General features: G+C 37.6%; 1 protein-coding gene and 1 long non-coding RNA gene across 7 annotated transcripts in view; one reads left to right on the top strand and one right to left on the bottom strand.

The window, feature by feature from the left end:
* Positions 1-3,139, bottom strand: part of kdm6bb (lysine (K)-specific demethylase 6B, b) — a 36,771-nt gene extending 33,632 nt beyond the window's left edge. For 2 of the 4 annotated variants that reach the window (XR_012372578.1, XR_012372577.1), the window contains exons 1-2: positions 2,880-3,139; positions 1,613-1,769 (exon numbers count right to left, since the gene is read on the bottom strand). The gene's annotated coding sequence lies outside the window, so the exon portion shown is untranslated. The remainder of the gene's footprint in view (positions 1-1,612; positions 1,770-2,879) is intronic. The other 2 variants (XR_012372579.1, XM_073874210.1) reach the window with 2 other exon arrangements.
* LOC129447052 (uncharacterized) overlaps positions 1-19,249 on the top strand; it is a 64,583-nt gene extending 45,334 nt beyond the window's left edge. For 2 of the 3 annotated variants that reach the window (XR_008645361.2, XR_008645360.2), the window contains exons 3-4: positions 3,678-3,724; positions 3,974-4,238. This is a non-coding gene — a long non-coding RNA (uncharacterized lncRNA). Of the gene's footprint in view, positions 1-3,677; positions 3,725-3,973; positions 4,239-18,730 lie in introns of those variants that run through there. The other variant, XR_008645362.2, reaches the window with a different exon arrangement.
* Positions 19,250-21,077: the final 1,828 nt, after the last annotated feature.

Raw genomic sequence — 21,077 nt, 5'->3', positions numbered from 1 at the left:
ATAAAAAAGCCATATTACGGTTTCTTTAACAAGCCACACATGCTGAGTTGCCATTAACATCCATAGCACAAATGGTGTGGGACGGGTTACGTGAAGTGTATAATAAAATATTGTGAAAAAGAAAATGGATGCTAGCATAAGCTGCAGAGGAAAGAAGAAGAAGAATGGAGAAGAGAGGATAGGATGGCATAGAAAAGCAGAAGATAGAAATGAAAATGAGACGGTGGACGATTTATCAATAATAACAATGTGAGGGGAACTCGAAATCTTGTGCATTGTGGCCACTATTTGGTCACAGCTGACTAGCAGCCTTCAACTGAGATTGAGGCAGTAAGGCAATGGGTGAGAAGAGGAGGGGGTCTTGCCTACGTGACTTTCTGTGCATAGCACCCACGTATCCCATCTGCCCTTCCACATTTCTCTTTCAAAAAAAGACAAAACTGAGAAGAGTGCATGCGGGGTACGAGCAAATACTAGTGTTTTGACGGACAAAGTGCCTCATAGAAACACGCAGACCATAGGAATTGAGAACGATTCCTGTCTGTCTGCCCATAGCAACAACTCCAGTGCTGCTCAGTCTTCATTGGGCAACTGAGCCGGCTACATGATACCATAATGACGGCATATCAGCCAATCAGAGGCACCGTCTGGCTGAGCTGGATTGAATGCTTACCATGGTAACAGAACTACACACTCGAGTCAGTAAAACATGGAATTCTGACATTCACGAAGCACTTCGCCGGCTCCATGCAAAGACAATAACCAGAAGATGTCATAAATCAAATCTGTTTTTTCTCTCTCTGGGTGTGTGGTGTTGTAAGCACATACAAAGAGAGGCTCACACTGTGCTGTGATGCGTCAAATAGCTGATTGTAATTTCATTGGTGCCACAGGTCTATAAAAGATGCATGTAGTTTGGAACGACAGTATGCTGTTTCAAATCTGTGCCTTTTTTGAAGAAAACATTAACTGTCTGAGCAAACTGCAGCTATGCTGTCTGGCATGCGATTGCCATGGATTTGCTTTGCAGTTGCAAAAGGGTTCTGAACCAATTGCTATGCAGTTGCTAGGGTGTTTCTAGGGTGTTGTCATACTTGCCTCAAGTCAATCTTGTTTTTGACATTTGGCTCCGATCTCTACTTCTGTGGTACTTTTTTGTTTGTTTTATCACATGCAAGGTGAAATTTGCATGTGCAACTGCTTAGAAACTCGAGACACCACATGAGTCGAGATTGTGTCATTCAGGATGCAACACACATTGAACTTCAAATGCCTACTTTTAAATATGAATATAACAGTGATGCTTGCCGTTGCAACCACCTCTAAATATACTTCACTTCTCTCTCTTTTAGTCATTATGCAAGCTCTTTTGTTGTATGTTTCAGTAACATTCAGTGGAGATAGTATCATGTAAAAATAATCAAATGAAGGCATGAATAATTGTTTATATTATAATTATAAAAATGTCGTCAATACAAAACAACACCTCATTTTCTTCTTACATGCACCCTTGCATAAAGATGCTACACATATGAAACATGATCCTCAGGATCATCATCTTTCACCCCGATGAAAATTTGATTATTGGTCAAGAGAGAGTTTAAAGACCCACCTCCTCTCCATGATGATTGGCTCTCCCAGCTGTTTAGCTTTATCAGACAGAATCTCCTGACAAACTGGTAACATTGGCACATTTCTACTGGCTGCAGATGCAGCAGAATTAGTGACATCACTTTCCATACCACTGCAGGCATAAAGGAAAATCACAGCTGGAGAGAGAGAGAGAGAGAGAGAGAGAGAGAGAGAGAGAGAGAGAGAGAGAGAGAGAGAGAGACGTTGTACTTTAAAAGGTTTGCATGCACATCACAATTTTCAGGAATTTCAGCTCTCTGACAAAAAGGTGAATAAACAAATAATATAAAAATAAACTCACATGAAAAAATATTGTTTTTAAAAACACTGATGTACACTTTATTATTTGAAGAGTTTTGTTGCAAAACGAGATAACCACCGTTTTTTTAATTGTTCAGAAATCTCGTTTTTTGGTTGTGCATTCCAATTCATTTCAATGCAACTGCAGTTGGTTTGTTTTGATTTAAACCTTCATAACTTAAAAAATACAGTTAAGTAGCACCATAAAACAAAATAATAACATGATAACATAATAATAAACATGTTTTGACAAAAATGTTAAAAAATGGATTTATCTCGTTTTGCAACGAAACTCTTCATTTACTAAAGTTAACTGTAGTACAATTCCTAGATACTAGTGTTTTAAACATAAAAAATAGTTACTATACTATAAAAAGTTTACTAAATAAGTATACTAATATATAATTAGTATTATACCATAGCATACTACAGTAAATACTACAGCATACTACAGTATTTTTCATGTGGAAAAATCCATACAAGTGAAAACAGAACTTCTAAGAAAACATTTTAACAAATGTCAACAATGATCCTTCCTATAGCATTTAGAGACCGCATACGCTTTTGGTTTTTGTAACAAAAACGTATAACTTAAAAAAAGCGTATACTCTTACGCGTAAATTAGCATAAGGTGGTTAATGAACAGCCTGAGGAAAACTCGAGAGCGATTAAAGAGCTGAAAACTCGAACCGCTCTCGCGATACTTTACTGTCAGTAAGTTAAACAATTTAAGTTTACGACACTTAGGTACTGTTTTGTGGTCAAACACTGCCATCTGGTGCCGCGCGTGTTGAATATCGTTTAAACGCCGTGAGTGTGATGTTACATAATTATTATATGATAATACTACTAGATATAGTGTTCAACCCATTTAAAACGCAACAACGTGAGTGTGATATTACATTATATAAAATGTAATCTCCGTTTAAATCCTATCACCATCTTACCTTTTAGATCTTATCCCGGTCTGATGAAACGCATAACTGCGCAGTGTAAATTCTTTGAAGAAAACAAACCTTCTATCTTTCCTTCACCTAGTAACACCACCTTCGCTTTCATCCTCCATCAGAACTTAACTAATGCAAAACACAGACAATTCTCCATCAGGACTTAACTAATGCTAAACAGAGACAAGATGACTTGTTATTGATGAGAACTGCTTTACTTTTACTAAGCACGAGCTTGTTGAGTCACTGAATGACGCGAGCGCGATTCATCCCACGCGCGCGATTGTCACTTGGGCTCGTGAAGGATGATGTGGGCTAAGTGCACGAGCTCGTGCTTTAAGGTGCGCGCATCTCTATCTATCGTTAACACTGAATCACACCACATACATAATAATAAATTATTTTTTTACATTTAGCTTTTACTTTTGTATTTATTTGTATTAGTAATTTATGCTTTTAGGATAAATTATTACGTCTGTTCAATAGATGGCAGCACCTGTGTAGAATTTAGAAATTAACCCTTGTACTGTATGCTACTGTTCATTACGGTAGGCAACAAAATGAGTAAACATAAAAAAAACCTTATTATTTTAATTATTAAATAATTACAACGGTCCTAATTTCATATATGTATCTAGTTACTACCAGTGTGATGCACATAGGTATACTTTTTGAAAAGGCGCCTCAAGTGACCTTTTTTTTTTGAGAGTGTATGCCTGTTTTCTTTTAATTTTGCATAACAGTATATTATATTATTTAATTTTTTTATATTGTGTGCCTCTTTTTTATCTTCTACAGTGGTGGCCAAAAGAAGTGGGAACACTGGGATGCAGACCACACATTAGGTAACTATAGCAACAAGTCAACCTGACATTGGTGGACAAATGTTAAAAAGTGTAAAGGCCAAAATATAAATCCTTTATATTTCGTATATATGTTTTTCTCCCTATCTCCATCTTCCTACTCATACACTCAAATAGCCAAACAAGCAAGCGTTTGTTTATGTATGTACACAAACATTGTCAGAGATTGAAATCAGTGTAAAAATTAAAGGATTTCACAAACAGGGTCACATACTTTGTGCATTTTTATAGAAATGTCTGGGGTGCCACAATCACAAGAGCAGTGCAAATGCAGCTGGTTAAACATGGAGCTTTTCTCACTCTGAATGCCGGGATGCCGTTGTCATGGTAGTGCACGAAGAAGAGAAGTACAATCGCTTCAGGAAATGAGAAGGAGCCTCTTCAAAAGACACGCAAGCTCTTGACCTTCAGAACAAACAAGAGATCACACGCAAACACACAAATACACAAAATGCAACTCAAACGACTTCAAACAGAACTACTGCCATAAAGTAATGAATCACACACACACACACACACACACACACACACACACACACACACACACACACACACACAAACACACACACACACACACACACACACACACACACACACACACACACACACACACACACACACACACACACACACACACACACACACACACACACACGCACACACACACTTAGATGCCATGTGAATCAGATATATGCTAAAACATTCACATAATGCACTGAAGGTTCGTAATTTTAATTAACAGACAGCGCAAGTTAATCTTATGTAAGGCTATTTGCTTTGTAGAGTGTGAATGAAACTATCATTCGTCTTGTGCATCCAAGGTTGTTTGCTGTATATTCAATTTAAGTCCTTAATGTGGTCCTCTGTTTGAGCATTTTTACATGGTTTGGCAAACACATACTGTATGTGTAACACAAGAATCCCAAGCTTTTGTATTTTTATCCGCTGCCATTACATACTGCATATCCATCACTAGGGGATGCTACGACTCTTTGTTTAGTGTGTCCTGAAATCCCTTGCTTTGAATTTCATGCTACATTAATACAAGTATAGCAATCCGAACACATTCAGGTTAGGGCTGTAAACTTTACTTAAACGTTAGACTAATTTAAAACAATACAGCTGGAGCAGCCTTTGAGATTTCTTCGAAGGCTTATTGAGAGGGCATTAGGATGCTTCATTTTTATGGCCCAGCCTTAAATCAGCAGTTACCGCAGTCAACAGGAAACATATAATCATTATTTTTCACTTAAGAGCTTGTGTAATGTCATCCATCAATTATAGGAGACACCAGATCCCACAATTATTGTTAGGCCTATATACCACTGGATGTATCACAATGGATGTTACATAATGCTTTTATTTATCGCCATTATGTATTTTATAACAGCCTCATGGGGGATTAGTTATTGTTTGGATTTATTGCAATAGATTTATTGTTGATTTTTATTTGCACGGCTTATTATTTAAACATACGATTCATTTTTAATTATACATATTTTCATAATTTGATACTTTATGAATAGCATAATTTACTACTCTAATTAAAATTTCACTAAACGCACTTAGCCACCATAAAAACAAACAAGCAGGGCTGTCACAACAAATGGCTGAAAATATGTGATTCAGATTTGCATGATAGAACATGAAAACACAGAACAAGCTCTTTGTAAATGTTTGACAGACGCGCCATATGTTTGGTAGTTATGATGCTGTTATGAAAGCAGTTCGGCTCTGCTATTTCTGCTGCCGGTGGTCATATGGCTCACATCAGCTTTTTGGACACAGCTGGCTGAGGTCAAACTCCCTTTTCTCGCTCCGCAACATGCTGACAGAAAGTTTTTCAGCCTTGCTTGATGTGAGCCAAACGTCTCATTGACACGTGAGGGCCGGGGTTTGGGATGAAATATGTGGCAACATGCAGCAAGACTGTGTCACCTGTTTCTAGCTGTTCAGGCGTTTTTTGGTTAAATTGTCAGCTGTGGTTGCTAGACATTTACTGTAATAATACAAAAATGCAGGCGGGTAAAGGGTTGGCTTTTATACTTCATCATAACTATGTATTAACTATAACTGATAAAATGTAAATGTACAATCTGCTTTGCATCTTGTACTGATAATCATTTTAAAGGAGCGGTGAATCAAAAACTCAATTTTAACTTGATAATTTGTTATATAAGAGGTCATCATACTTAAATGAACATCCTGCAAGTTTCAGAACTGAAAACATCCGTGCTACTGAAATATAACCGTCTTTGGCACCAAGCCAGCTAAACACTCCAGTGAAAAATTCGGAAATCTATGACGTCAAAGTAGAATTGAAACACCTCCCCATAACCAAAAGGACAAGTCTACTTTTGTAGCCCCGCCCACAGCTTCGCGTGACACGTGTGTCTCAGTAAGTAAACATGTCTTTAAAAATTGACAAATTTAACCAAAATGACTTTTTAAATACATTTTTTTCTGAGAGACTTTTATTTTGACGCGGTGATCTGTTATGATACCATGGAAACGCATTTTCGGTTCTGAAAGAACCGCGTGGGAACAACCATGGGAACAACACAGAAGCTAAATACTTCAATTCGGAGGCTTGGAACTTAACATTAGCAATATGCTTGGATAAAGTTTGCTTTTGAAGAAGTTCCAGCTCGTGTGGGGAGCGTTTGTTAACGTTGTGGACATGGATTCATTTGTAAAGAAGTCGATGCTGGATTTGCAGAGAGACTCAGAAGCACCACTTATATTGGATCTGACAACAATGACACAGCAGTATAATAAAGCAATAAACCCCAAGAAGCAGTGGGTTACCAGTGCATTTTATAACAGCTAAGGGGCGTTGTTAGGCACGACGCGAAGCGGAGTGCCTAAACCCCCTTAGCTGTTATAAAATGCACTGGTAACCCAACGCTTCGAGGGGTTTATTGCGTTTATAAAACGGTTACTTCATATTCATAACGTTAGCGGGATTTTATAAAATAAAACACAAATAAGTTGTAATTATATTAGTATAAATATTACTCTTCCGCCAAACAAAGTAGTTCCTCAGAATCAAGTGTGGCTGCAACAGAGCGCAGTTCACAAACAACACAGATGCAGCAAAGGCACAATGAAAATATCTGATTAAAGACTGTGGTGTTTATTTTATAAATCAACATTCATCTAATTTATACATTAACATTTATATCGTGCAACTGTTGAAGTGATGTTGATCAAATATTTTTGGAAGCATGCTTAACTTTTTTGCCACCCAGTTTTAGTTGAATGCCTTACAGAAAAATTATCTTCTTTAAATAAACATAAGATATCAAATGAAAGAACAGTCCAACCGCTTTCCAACAACATCAAAAAACTTTCATCCTACCTTCATTTGTTGTCTTATCAGTTATCACCTCTCAAATTTTCAGCTAAATGCGGAGATAATTCCATTTTTGTGAAGAACTTTGTAAGAGATCAGATTCAGAGCCTGATCAAAACACACGCTGTTGTGTCGAGTGAATGCCTCAGTGTTTAAGTTGGATAAGATTGCCATCTTGTGTATAATAGCGGAAATATCAATAAGACAAAAAAAACTTCAGAGAATGTTTTCTCTTTATTGACGAAATGTTTTATTTATTGACATTTATCTGGATATCGCCATAATTGTGCAAAGGTAGAAAAATAAAAAAATGATTAAAGACTGGTGTTTATTTTCATAAATCAGTATGAAGCAACAGTGGCACAGTGATACTTGTGATGCGGTCTGAACCGTGGGTTTACCGGGGTATTTTATCACGGCTTAGAACGCGTTTCAACCAATCAGAATGAAGAACCAGAACGAGCCGTTTTATAATTCACAGTAAGACATTTTACTTTATTTAAGTTACTGCGTTTCACTATTGCTTTGTTAAAAAAGATTGCTTGATGTCCTGTTGTAACATCCGTGTCTAAATACGTTTGTTGACTGTTTTAATTTACTAAAAACATTAAACGATTAATAAAGGTACAACACTAAACAAAACGACTGTAATTTAAAGGTAGAAATATACAAAGTTATTTATAAGGAATGATTTATCAACCGCAGTTTAGATTCTGATGACCGTTTACTGTGTTGTATACGGTAATTTAGGCAAGTTGCGTTTGAAAGGTCAAACACTCAACAAAGCTTATTTTTTATCATATAACTGTGGTATTTAACATTACGTGAACGTAAAAGCAACCTCACAAGCACAATAGAAATATACAAAGTTATTGATATGGATTTATTAGACGCAGTTTAGCTTCGGATGCACGCTGACTGTGTTTTATACGGTAATTTAGTCACGTCGAGTTTTGTTTCTACTTTAATATACGTATTGTCATTTATGTGTATCATCTTTAGCACCCAGAATCTTTTGTGTCTCAAACATATTTGTGTTCGGCTGCTATTTTTATCACATTAATGTTTTTAAAACATTTCCCTACATGTAATGACGGGGAATGAAGCTGTCCAATCATAGCAGTGGGTGTTTACGTTCAGGTCTTCAATGCGGCCCGCCCCTTCAAACAAACCATTTCTCAAGACAGCCACTAATCCATGTTACAAAATAGCGTATTACTTATTGCTTTTGATGTTTTTGAATGTAAAAACAACGCGAAATGCATAAGTAGACATCAATCAACGTCATAAAGCAATAAAATCGACCAATTCACGGCCCCTTTAATAATAAAATACTGTCAAAGTGACTCAATATCGTTTCAATTTGAATATAAAAATAAAATTCAATCCCTACATCCCAGTTAGCATACATCGTCCTACACTGTAAAAAAAACTTTGCTGGCTTAAATTTTTTGTTAAAACAACTCAGATTTACAAGTCATGTCAACAGAGATGAGTTGTCAAAACTTATAAAATATAACAACTTACCTGTAGTTATAACAACTCATCTCTAGTCAAGATAAATAATAGTAAGTTGAAATGACTTGTAAATGTACTGAGCCCCTAAGGTGACATGGAGCAAAAATTAAATAACGTTTAGTTTCGAGTGTGCACGTGAAACTATCACGTGCGCACGTGAAACTATCGCGTGCGCGTGAAACTAAAATTTGCACATGAAGGTTTCGCGTGAGCACATAAAAGTTTCATGTGAGCACATGAAACTAAACTTTAGATTTTTTTTACTCCAATGTCACCTTAGGGGCTCGGTGTAAATCTAGGTTGATTCAACAAAAAAAATTTAAGGCAGCAAAGTATGTTTTACAGTGTAAGTAGTATTTGAATTTAGAAATACAACACTACAAAAATTCAAAAAATTCTGAGTGAATTCTTGACTACATTTTTGCTATAAAATATAAACATTTATTTAAAACAATTAATGCCAAATGCCAGTTGTAATTTTAATTATCACAATGTGTGCCTAGACAACAACATCCACTTCCTTTATTTGTTATAGTACAGTCCATGTCCAAGTACTGCCTACTTTTTTGCTACAGTACATACTCAAATTTATAGGTGGTTTAGCTACAAAAACAATCACAACAACAATTGCGTGCTCACGTGAAACTATCGCGTGCGCACGTGAAACTATCGGGTGCGCTCTTGAAACTATCGGCTGCGCACGTGAAACTATCGCGTGCGCGTGAAACTAAACTTTTAAAAAAATGTTGCACATGAAGGTTTCGCGTGAGCACATGAAACTAAACTTTAGCCTTTTTTTGCTCCAATGTCACCTTAGGGGCTCGTTGTAAATCTGGGTTGATTCAACAAAAAAATTAAGGCAGCAAAGTATTTTTTACAAAGTATTTTTTACAGTGTAAGTAGTATTTGAATTTAGAAATACAACACTACAAAAAATACAAAAAAAATTCTGAGTGAATTCTTGACTATTTTTTTCTATAAAATATAAAAATGTATTTAAAACAATTTAAGCTAATTTAAATTTGTATTATTTATAGCAACTCCTCATTAATCAAGAAAGTTAAAATGAATTGTAAATTCAAGTTGATTAAACTTTAAAATGCAAAACGTCCCAAATCACATATGTTGAAATGAGAATCCATTCCTGGATGACCTTTTATTGAGGAAATTGATAAAAAAGTGATCCCTAATTAATTCAATAGAATTATATAGTAAACATTACAAAAGAAACAATGAATGAAGGAAAGATAAAATGCCAGTTGTAATTTTAATTATCACAATGTGTGCCTAGACAACAACATTCACTTCCTTTATGTGTTATATTACAGTCCATGTCCCAGTACTGCCGACTTTTTTGCTACAGTACATACTCAAATTTATAGGTGGTTTAGCTACAAAACTGTTCTGTAGCCCAACAATAAGAACAGAGTCCCGGCAATGCCCGTACATTCAATAAAATCATCTATAAACGGTTTCAAGATGGCTTCTTTTGCTGTACACGCGTTGCTGTGATTACGCCCTGTCCCGAAGTTAATTTCCGATCTATGCTTGTTTATCTGGCTGGAAAATGGGAAGGTGGTGGTAGCAGGCCGAGCGGGGACACAGGCAAATTCCCCAAATGCTTGTCGCTTTATCAGCAACACCGAACATTTCATTATCGACATTCGTAGGGTTGCCCAGGTCAGTCAGAAATTAATGTTACAAGTCAGTCAAGGTTTATAGACGGTTTTAGCAGTAACAACATAAACAAGCGGCTTTCGTGGTCAACACGTAACTTCGGTAAACCCTGTTAAGAATAAATAACAACAAAGTACTTTAAACGTAGTTTATTTATATAACAAGCAAAATAAACAACAAGTAGATTACCTAGAAAACCAAAACATTTGTAATTTTCAACGAGGTATTTGTTCAAGTTGTTCAAGAGTTCAGTTTAGCAACTAGTCACACCATTAAAAAAACTGAAACCGGAAATAAAGTTCGGATCAGATACGTATCGCATCACCGCACGTGCGTCCGATGTAACCATCTATAGTCGGAGCATAGTTTGGGACCCCCTAGTGGCGGTGGGGCCCTAAGCAGCAGTTCACTTATAGGGAGGCCTCTGTGCTTCATATACAGTACGAACATCTATTGTAATGTTTCAATATTTTAAAGTTTTAAATATTAATGGTGAAAGCCTGCAGCCTGAGATGTCCTGTATATGAAATACAGCAGATACACAGGCCGACCGCAACCTGCCACACTACACTCCAACCTTGAGAGCTGTGTTTTTAAAGAGCCCACTCGAGGAAAGGCAAGTTCGATATGTCAACCATCACTCCTCATTAGAGCCGAAATAACCACAGCATGGTGCAGTCCCTCAGCCACTTGTTCTGCTCCTCCATAAGCGCATCGGCCTTTGACTGTCTCCGGTTGGCATCTTGCTCAGCAGTTTATGCGCTAGACGTCCCTACGGTTGTAAGCCGAGTTCTTTCTCCGACTATTTGAGGTGCTCATTTGTCTGCATTCCACACAGAGAGAAGCTATTTGGATCTGACTGACTGCTTTAATCCTTCTTAAATACAGGCTTTAAGATTTGAGAGAAGACCTGTTTCACATGAGGGATGTCTGATAGATCCCTGTGAGTGTGTGTGTGGCCACTGCCTTTGAAATCCTGCCTTCAAGAAGTCGAACAAATCCTTATTATTGAAAGCTCAGCAAATCTAAACCCTCTCGATGAAAAGACGACGATGAGAGGGACGAGCAGAGACAGGAGATGTTGGTCATCTTCGAGGGTCTCACAGATAGAGATAGCGAACAAACACAAGATATAGACGGATGAATTCAGATGGATAGAGATATGATGGGAGATATATATATATATACACGGAGATGGCGTGGCTATTGATTTTCACCTCGGGACTGAATTCTTAAATTTTGGAGGCAATAGTGATTTAGAGCCTTCATATTGGATTGTGTGGAGACAGAAGCTTTCCCCCCTCAACAGCTGCTGAATCCTGTCGCTGTCTAGCCGCAGTCGGCCGTGTCAGATTAGCATGCACGTTTCAGGAGCTAAACATATGATCATTTTATGACTAATTTTTGAACATTTTTTGTGGCGACTTCAAGTGAATATATAATATGAGGATTTCATGATATAGCCAGATTCTAAATTTACATTCTGACTTGACAGTGTGATTAAGTTCATGATAAAAGGGGCTTGTCATTGGAGATCTTCTTGAGCTGTCATCTCCGGGAGAGATTTGCTGCCTGTCCTGTTCCCATAGGTTTGGCAGGCAAGCCACCTGTTAGCCCCACCCTGTTTGAAAGGCAGGAACGGTTGTGCTAATCTGTCTAAGTGTACAGTGGCCAATATTTGGACACTTATGCCACACCTAAAATGCATGAATGTCTTCAGTGTGTTAAGCAACAAAAAATGTTTTAAACAGCTTGTTGGATTTTAACTGATAAAGCAACAGATATGTGACCCTGGACCACAAAACCAGTCTTAAAGGAAAACACCACCGTTTTACTATGTTCTTACCTCAACTTAGATTAATTAATACATACCTATCTTTATATGTGTGCGTGCACTTAATCTTTGTACAGCGCGTCGTGAATGTGTTAGCATTTAGCCTAGCCCCATTCATTTCTTAGGATCCAAACAGGGATGAATTTAGAAACCACCAAACACTTCCATGTATATATTTCCATGTATATATAAATAATATTTATTTATTTATTTCTATTTTTATATATTCTATATGATATATAAATAAAAAATTATATATAAATAAAAAATTTCTGAAATGAAAATATGTATGTGTGTGTGGTTAAATATACATCATAATTACACAAGTACACACACATATATTATGCAAAAATTCACTTTTATTTTGTATGTGATTAATCGCGATTAATCTTTGCCCAGCACTAGGCGGAAGAGCACTTAGTTTGCAGTGCTTCGACCCAACCATACAATATAGTTCCGCTTAAAAAATTGCCATGTTTTATTTTGTGCCACCATACTTACTCGTGTAACTACTCATACAGTAATTACTGGCAAACAGCTGCAACTACAGCAAATAAAGTGTTTGGTAAATATTAGTACCTCAAAGGTACATTTTGGTACCAAATATCTGTACCTACATGGTAGGACATTTACAGTTTGGGAAAATGTTTTGATTTTTTTTGACAGTATCCAAAAGTCCATTGTTAATATATGATCAACTCATTAGTGTCTGCTAGGAGAATAACCTTAAAAATTCACTAAAGATAACCTTCAGACAGCTGTGATAATGTTTCAGAATGTGTTTAGTTCTGGGAAAAGGTCATTTCTGAGAAAAGCAGATGCCACTTGTTTGGTATTTTATTAGGTATATAGGAAGAAATGAAATTCATACATTTTTAAACCCGGCTTAGGTGTCTAGATATTTCCTGATGTGACTACATTTGTATTTGTGTAATATATATGGATATTTGCAAGTATATAGAAGAAGAAAAAAATGAGGGTGAATTTTATTAAAGAAGGGTGACAGGAGGCAGATAGAGCTAGAGATAGAAAGAGAGAGAGAGAGAATCTGATAGAAAAAAGAAATATTTAGAAGCATAAACAATTTAAACATCTTTAAAACGGTCAATGAATCCAGTACACTAAAAAATTTGGTCCGATAGTTTGGTAAACTATGGACAAACCCAAATGCTGGGAAAATTAATACAAAAAATTTCCATATTTGACCCCACCATGGGTTAAAACCATGCAAGCGAGTGTATAGGCTGCAGGTGCAAGGTAAAGCAAGAAGATTGAAACTCATCAGCTTGGTAAAATATGCTTTAGTTTAGTTTAGTGCCTGTCATCAAATTATACAGCACACATTAAATTCTGTAAAGTCCAAACAATTGGCTTTTTGCTTCTTTTCCCCTTTTCCAAATGTAAATTTAATTTAGAGAAACTGTTGATTTAATCTCTGCTTAGTACGGCATGACAGAGAAATAATGGAACGATTAAATAAAGAGCGGAACATGAAACGAAAGGAAGGGATTTTATAAACTCTGTTCTTTCTTATCTGACTGCTTAATTGTAGGTTATGACAGACATTAATATAAGCTGTTTTCTTTTCTTTCAAAAAGATGATGCATCATCAAATTCCTACTTTTAGACTCAGAGATAATCACACATAATTAGAGAAAATTTCTGTTTACCAGCTAATTCTATCACGCTCTGAGATTTAGGTCACCTTTTGCAACACATGCACATACCTTGTTCCCGTGCAACACTGAGAGACTCTCTTAGCTTTGAGATTCAGGAGACAATAGATCTGAGACAGTATGGTACAAACTTCAAGAAATATATAACAATAAAGTATTTTAATATGGACGTAAAACGTACAGTAATAGTTAACATAAATATGTTGAAGACATGGCCGGGCATGCACTCTATCATTTTGTGGGTGGTGCTATTGTGTGCGCAACTGTCATTCAAAATTAACTTGGATCATGTTGCGTGCAAAAAACTTCAATTTGGATATTACATTGTTGAGTTCATGTTGTCTGGGTGTAAAAGTGGCCTGGTCGGACCTGCTCAGAGGCGACATATGACACTATCTCATTCATTACAGCCAATTCGCTCCAATTCAATTTCTGAATCTCACTCGATTTGCCGCAGATGGACACAGTGTTTTAGCCAAGATGTGTTATCCAATTATCAAGCGGAGGTCGGCGGGTGAGGAAGAAATCATGATTTTAGAATGTCAAAGATAAAAATAAATGCTTTTTGTAACCTTGCCTTGTCAGGTTTTGTAACCTTGGACGTTTCTGGTTCACTAGAAGCATTTTATGTGATACTTTTCAAATTAGTAAGCTACAATGTTCGAAATCTCTCCAAAGGCACCTACTACATCAAACACACCAGCTCTCTCATCCTGATGTCTGATGTTAAGGAAAGCCAAATAATACATGGATTAATGCTTCACGGAGTAGAAAAGCCCTTCACAAGAACTTCTAGTATACTTCAAGTATATTATATTCCAGCATACATGAGTACTTATACTTCCACTAAGTATACTGTACATGAGTACTTATAGATCCATGAGTTTAGATTAGTGATTCCATGAGTATATGTCACGGAGTGACTTTTGAAGGGCGGAACCAAAAATGATGGAGAGAAGTTCCGCCCGGACTGTGATTTTCAAACACCACTCACTTCCAGGAGCTCTATGGCAACCCAAATTTGGTTTTATTAGCAACAGGTGTGGAAATGAGTGTGGCGATTCATGATTGGGCGATCGCATGAAGAGAAGGCACATAAATAGTGCATTGAGAAACCGGAAGGGTGCGGTTGATTTCGGGGCGAACTTACTTCGGGAAGGCCCGTTGATCCGGCGATCGCATGAAAGCGAGCGGAAAGAGTACGGGGCTGAAGGAGACGAAAAGGAGGAAGTTGACTTCCAGCAGATACTGTGGGTAGAACGGAGTGATTGGGCGTTTGGAGAGGAAGTGAGACGGATGTGTTGTGGATAGATCGGACAAACAAGAATATACAGTTTTGAACAACGGAAAACTTTGTTGGATGAAGAGCTTTGTTAATCTGTGTTACCTTTGTGGAAAGATCGTTTACCCCGAAGATAAGTGAGAGGAGAGGATCTGGTGTCAAGTGGATATCATCCTTCCGGCTGTGTTTGTGTGAGTAGCTGCATTCAAGGAGAGGAAAATAGTATCAACAGACTTGTGAGTACATTGAATTACCATCATGTCTATGAGCCTTACTTTGAATATGGGAACATCAGCATTTCTTTGAGTTGTGAAACATTGTGTAAGCGGCCCCACGGTGGGAAGGATTTGTGGGTGAGCCAAATACCAGTTGGACTGGGGGCACCTTATCCTGCTGTGGCTGCGACGCTTACTCTGGGCCACTCGCCATGTCAGCGAGTTTCGATTTTTCCCTGGACGAACCCTCGGTCCAAACGTAGAGTGCCGACCTTAATTCACTAGAGTGTGTGAAGTGCAGTGGGTGAGTCTGTTTTTGACGTGTGTACACCTGAAGATTGTAGTGCTGTGCCGTGTCCCTGTTGTCTGCATTCACTCTTTAGGCCGAGAAGGAAATCCTGTTGAGGAGAACGTACGCTGTGCTGACAGTGACCATCTTTTTATGTACGCCCGCTTATAACTCCTGACCCTCTTTCCCGCACCCGGAGGTGGTGAGGCAACGTCAACGAGTAAGGAACAGTGTGAATAGTGTGGGAAAGGACGTTAACGGTGAGAAGTATTACCTGCTGTATGAAGTAACAACTGTGTGACCTCTGTGTATGTTGACCTACTGTGAAGTCCTTCTAGAAGTTCGCCCCTGTCTAGATCTCTTGTCCCGTGGGTTGGAAGAGAGGAGAGGGAAGCGTTCGACTCCGGTACTTGTCTACACACGGGCCTGGTATAAACAACTGACCTGAACCCACCCAGTGTGGTGGCGGCGGCCGTGGCCGTGGTAGGTCCAACGAGCAGCAGTGTCCGATCCATACCCCCCATCTACCCTTGTTTGAGGTCAAGAGGTGGTGTATCTTTTCTCCCTGCATTCACTGAAGTTATATACATTGTGAAGTAATGCTTTGAGTCTGTCTACTACTAGTTTTGCAGTTTGGAGCCAAAGGCTTTGAGTCGTCGTGGGAGTATTGTTAAGGACAAAGAGGTCACTAATGCTAAGTTGAACACATCCTCTCCAGTTCCCCAAGCTCCAAAGAGGCCAAGGCCTGTCGTCCATCTCTTTGAGGGTCTGTGAGTTGAATGCATTCTGTGTTCTTGTATACCCACTGTAGAGCCAACATAAAAAAGCCACTTACCTGAGAGTACGCCCCTGTATGCCCCAAATCTAAAAGTCCTTACCTGTGACGCCACCCCTGTAAATCCAGAGTGAAGATCCACCTACTTTCGAACACATCCGTATGCCAGAGCTATAAGCTATTTACCTGTGAACCCACCCCTGTACGTCTAGAGTGAAGACCCAGTTGTCCCCTCTGTATACTCACCGTACGCACAAAGAAAGGATCCAGTGTGCCCCTCTGCATACTCACCTGCACGCCCAGAGCCTCGTAGACCCGAATGCCCCTTCCCGGTGTGTGCCCGTGACCCCGAAGGACTGAAAATCCCTTTTTTTAAATTCTCCCCATATGTTTTTTTTCAATATTTAATAAAACTTGTTAAATTTTATTGCTTTGTCTGTCTGGTCATTGGGGTGTTTTGGGACCCCCTCGGGGTGGAAATAGGAGGAGTGTGACCCGCGACAGGGGTGGTCCGCTTCTTGACCTGTGACATATACTTTACATGAGTAATTCCACGAGCATAGATGAATACTTCTTCGAGTATACAGTACATGAGTACTTATACTTCCATGAGTAAAGATGAGTAAAGTATACTGTACATGGGTACTCACTCTGCTATGAGCGTAGATGAGTACTTTTATGAGTATTAGTTAGTACTTCCATGAGCATAGATAAGTACTTTCATGAGTATACATGAGTACTTCTATGAGCAAAGATGAATACTTCCATGAGTATACATGAGTACTTTCACAAGTATATTGTACATGGGTACTTATTCTTCCATGAGCAAAGATGAGTACTTCCACAAGTATACTGTACATGAATTGAATTAAATTGAATTGAATTGAATATGTCCATGAGCATAGATGAGTACTTTCATCAGTATACATGAGTACTTATACTTCCATGAGTATACTGTACATGGGTACTTATACTTTCATGAGTATACATGAGTACTTCTATGAGCAAAGATGAACACTTCCATGAGTATACATGAGTACTTCCATGTGCATAGATGAGTACTTTCATGAGTATAGATGAGTACTTATACTTCCACAAGTATACTGTCCATGGGTACTTATTATTCCATGAGCAAAGATTAGTACTTCCACAAGTATACTGTACATGGGTTCGTCCATGAGTATAAAGATGAGTACTTTCATCAGTGTACATGAGTATTTTTACTTCCAGGAGTTTACTATACATGGGTACTTTCATGAGTATACATGAGTACTTCTATGAGCAAGGACAAATACTTCCATGAGTTTAGATGAGTACTTAAACTTTCACGAGTATACTGTTCATGGGTACTTATTCTTCCATGAGCAAAGATAAGTACTTTCATGAGTATACACGAGTACTTCAAACAAGTATACTGTACATGGGTACGTCCATGAGCATAGATGAGTAGTTTCATCAGTATACATGAGTACTTATACTTCCATGAGTATACTGTACATGGGTAATTATACTTCCATGAGCATAGATGAGTACTTCCTCAAGTATACTTTACATGGGTATTTCCATGTGCATAGATGAGTACCTTCATGAGTATACATGAGCCCTTATATATTGCCATTAGTACACAAGTACTTTTATTTCAATGAGTATACAGACAAGACCAGCAAAACCCAGAAAGACAAACGTGTTTCAGCAAATCACAGAAAATAAATTGGGCAGTTTTATTTTCTTATTGAACAGAGCAATCATGTGGCAGCTGAGGCTGTAGATTGAGAATAACGCACTGATTGGCTCTGAGATTAAAAACACCTGATCTCTATTTAGGGTCCTCACCCAATTACATGTCTATTCAGAGATAACATTGATCCTTGGCAAATGCATTTACGGTGGGATGTTATTGTAACTTCAGAGGTTTACTTGTACCTAATTTAGCTCTTTTTATCACTCAGATAAGCGCAAAAGTCATCATCTGTCAAGTGGAGACGTAACATTTCATTAGCAGTTTTGATGATTATCAAGAAAAGTATAAAAGCGAGAATATGTTTAGTTAACAGTTATGCTTAAAAACATTCACTTCTTTTTGGACTGATTCTAATCACTACCGAGACTTTCAGACTCATTACTCAGCAAATAAGAAAAATGGACCAAATGGAAAAAAACAACAAACAAAATGAAACAAAACAATGAATATCTTTTAAAATCTGTTCTGTTGTGTGAACGCACCCCAATTTCCTCTTTCTCTTTCTCTCCAGGATGTGTCAGGAGACAAACTCAACCATCTTTTCAATTTTCACTTCAGTTGGCTGTGAGAGCCGATATAATTATTTCTCAGGTCTTTTTTCCTAACAAATTTCTCTCATTGTTCAGCAGAAGGTCAAGTCCTTGTCTCCCTGCCGCCATCCGGGCACAGAGCGCTCACAGGGCACGGCTCAGCGTCCCCCGCTGTGGCACTCGGAGGGCGAGCAGGTGCCCCTTTAATCTGCCAACTGCAGGCTCTTTAGTCATAATGGGTTTACAATAGTCATTTTAGAAGAAAAGACTATTGGAGGAGAGATGTCACACTTGTGACCTGATATCCATGAAGAATGAACCATCTGCTGCGCTTCAAGACAAGACCGAAGGAACGCGACAGTGGCAAGGGGAACACACAAGATGTCTTTCTAGCATTTTAGTTAAAAAAAGTTTTGTTTATTGTGCTTTATTGTTCTTCTTTTATGTGTGAATCTAACTAAACTCGTAGAAGCAGGTCTGAATTACATTTCAATTAAAGACATAAATTATATTTAGCTTGAAGCTGAAATGTAGTAAATGTTCTCACTTTAAGTGAAAAACTAAAGTTGGAAAGTTTTAGGTGCTAGTGCTACCAACTGAAGTATTTTTTGTGTTTGTGTGTGTGTGTGTGTGTGTGTGTGTGTGTGAGAGAGAAAGAAAGTGAAAAAATAAAAAAGGAACAAAATAGAATTTTTTTAAGTGTTACCAATTTAAGGATTTTTTTAAGTAGACCCTCACTTTAAATTTGTGCAGTGTAGTTCTGTGTGCTGCTAATATTTATTTTCCTCACTTTTGTAAGTTACTTTGAATAAAAACATATGCACAATGCCTAAATGTAAATGTTTTCTGGATTATTAAGATGAAATAATAATAAAGTTTTTGCATTGTGATATTTACACTATAAAAAGTGAAAAGTTGGATCAACTTGAATAAAAAAAATTATGTTTTCTTTACTTACATGTTTAAGTAAAAAATGTAAGTTGAAAAAACATTTTTAGTATTTTTTTAGGTGTTGCTAATTAAAGTAATTTTTTAAGTTGATTCAACTTTTCCCTTTGATAGTTCATTTTCCCCAATTTTACTGACCATATTGTCAAAAGAAATTCACATTGTCATATGAAAAAATATTAACATTATCCCAAGTATTGTTCACATTATTCATTATTTAAATGCAGCAACAATGAAATTCTAATGAAATTCAATACTGACAATAATGGGAATTACAAAAAGTACAAAAGCAAAATCACCGAATTACTGTAAAGACAATGTGGAGGTGGGTGGCAGCTTGCTTAATTCACAATGCACAATGCCTCATTTTCTTTATGCAAATATATTTTTTATGATTTTAGAAGGGAAACATGACCTCAACATTTTTTAAATGAAATTCACCCTTCTGCATTCATGTGTTTATGCAAAACAGTGATGAAACCACATGCCAAATATGAGAAGATTTCATCACGGGACATCTATAGTTCATAAGCTTCTGTTTAGTAATTACCATGGTGTTGTATGACCATTTAGGTGTTCATAATATCGCATTCGTTTATTTCCCACTGCTGTTAAAGCAGCGCACAGTGAACGCACGCATCAAATGTCATGGGTGAAAGCCGGTAATGACATTTCCATAATGACATCGTTGGCCTTGTTTTCTCACCGCGCTTTAAGGAATTAACATTTCAGTGAGGAGCGAGAAGGAGGGCACGGAAGAAAAGAGGAGAACACTTGTGGGAGGGAAGGGGAGCGAGAGCTCTGTATTTAATTGCTTTTATTCAGGTCATCAGATGGTTGAACTACGTGACAACTGTACAGTAGATGTGTAATTAGATAGGAGGAGCAGAGGAGGAGAAGAGCAGAGAGAAGCGACAGAGACGGGCAGAGAGGTCATGCAAAGGTTATTATACAACAGTACACAATCCCACACATGCACACAACCTCACAGTCCGACAACATTAAAAGTGCAGATGTGGATCAAACAGGTTTTGATTCATTAAGAAGGTGATTAGAATCAGGAGATCGTGTAAGAGCAAATGAGTGACCATGCTTCACATTTTCTCTCTCTCTCTCTCTCACCCACTCTCACTCGTGTTAGATGTTGTGTCTAATCTCAAATTGTAATCCTTTACATGGCAACTGTTGTGCAGCTGCTGTTGGTCCCTCCCACTTGACTTATGATCTGTGATTTAATGTTTGTCTACTACGGCTTTAAGGAATGGTAGTTTTAATCTTATCGAGTGCAGTCTGTGCTAATTAATGTGATTTAGTTTATACAATATAAAAGTGAAAAGTTGGATTAACTTAAAAAAATTATTTCAATTGGTAACACCTATTTTTTTACTTTATTTAACTATCATTTTTACTTAAATCTATAAGTTGAAAACCAATATTTTTTTCACTTTTTACAGTGTACTATATACTGCTTTTTAATGGAATGTATGCATATGCA

Source organism: Misgurnus anguillicaudatus, chromosome 12, assembly GCF_027580225.2.
Source record: "Misgurnus anguillicaudatus chromosome 12, ASM2758022v2, whole genome shotgun sequence".
Taxonomy (NCBI): Eukaryota; Metazoa; Chordata; class Actinopteri; order Cypriniformes; family Cobitidae; genus Misgurnus; species Misgurnus anguillicaudatus.
Note: the sequence above shows the minus strand (reverse complement) of the source record. Positions and strands in the feature narration are given on the sequence as shown.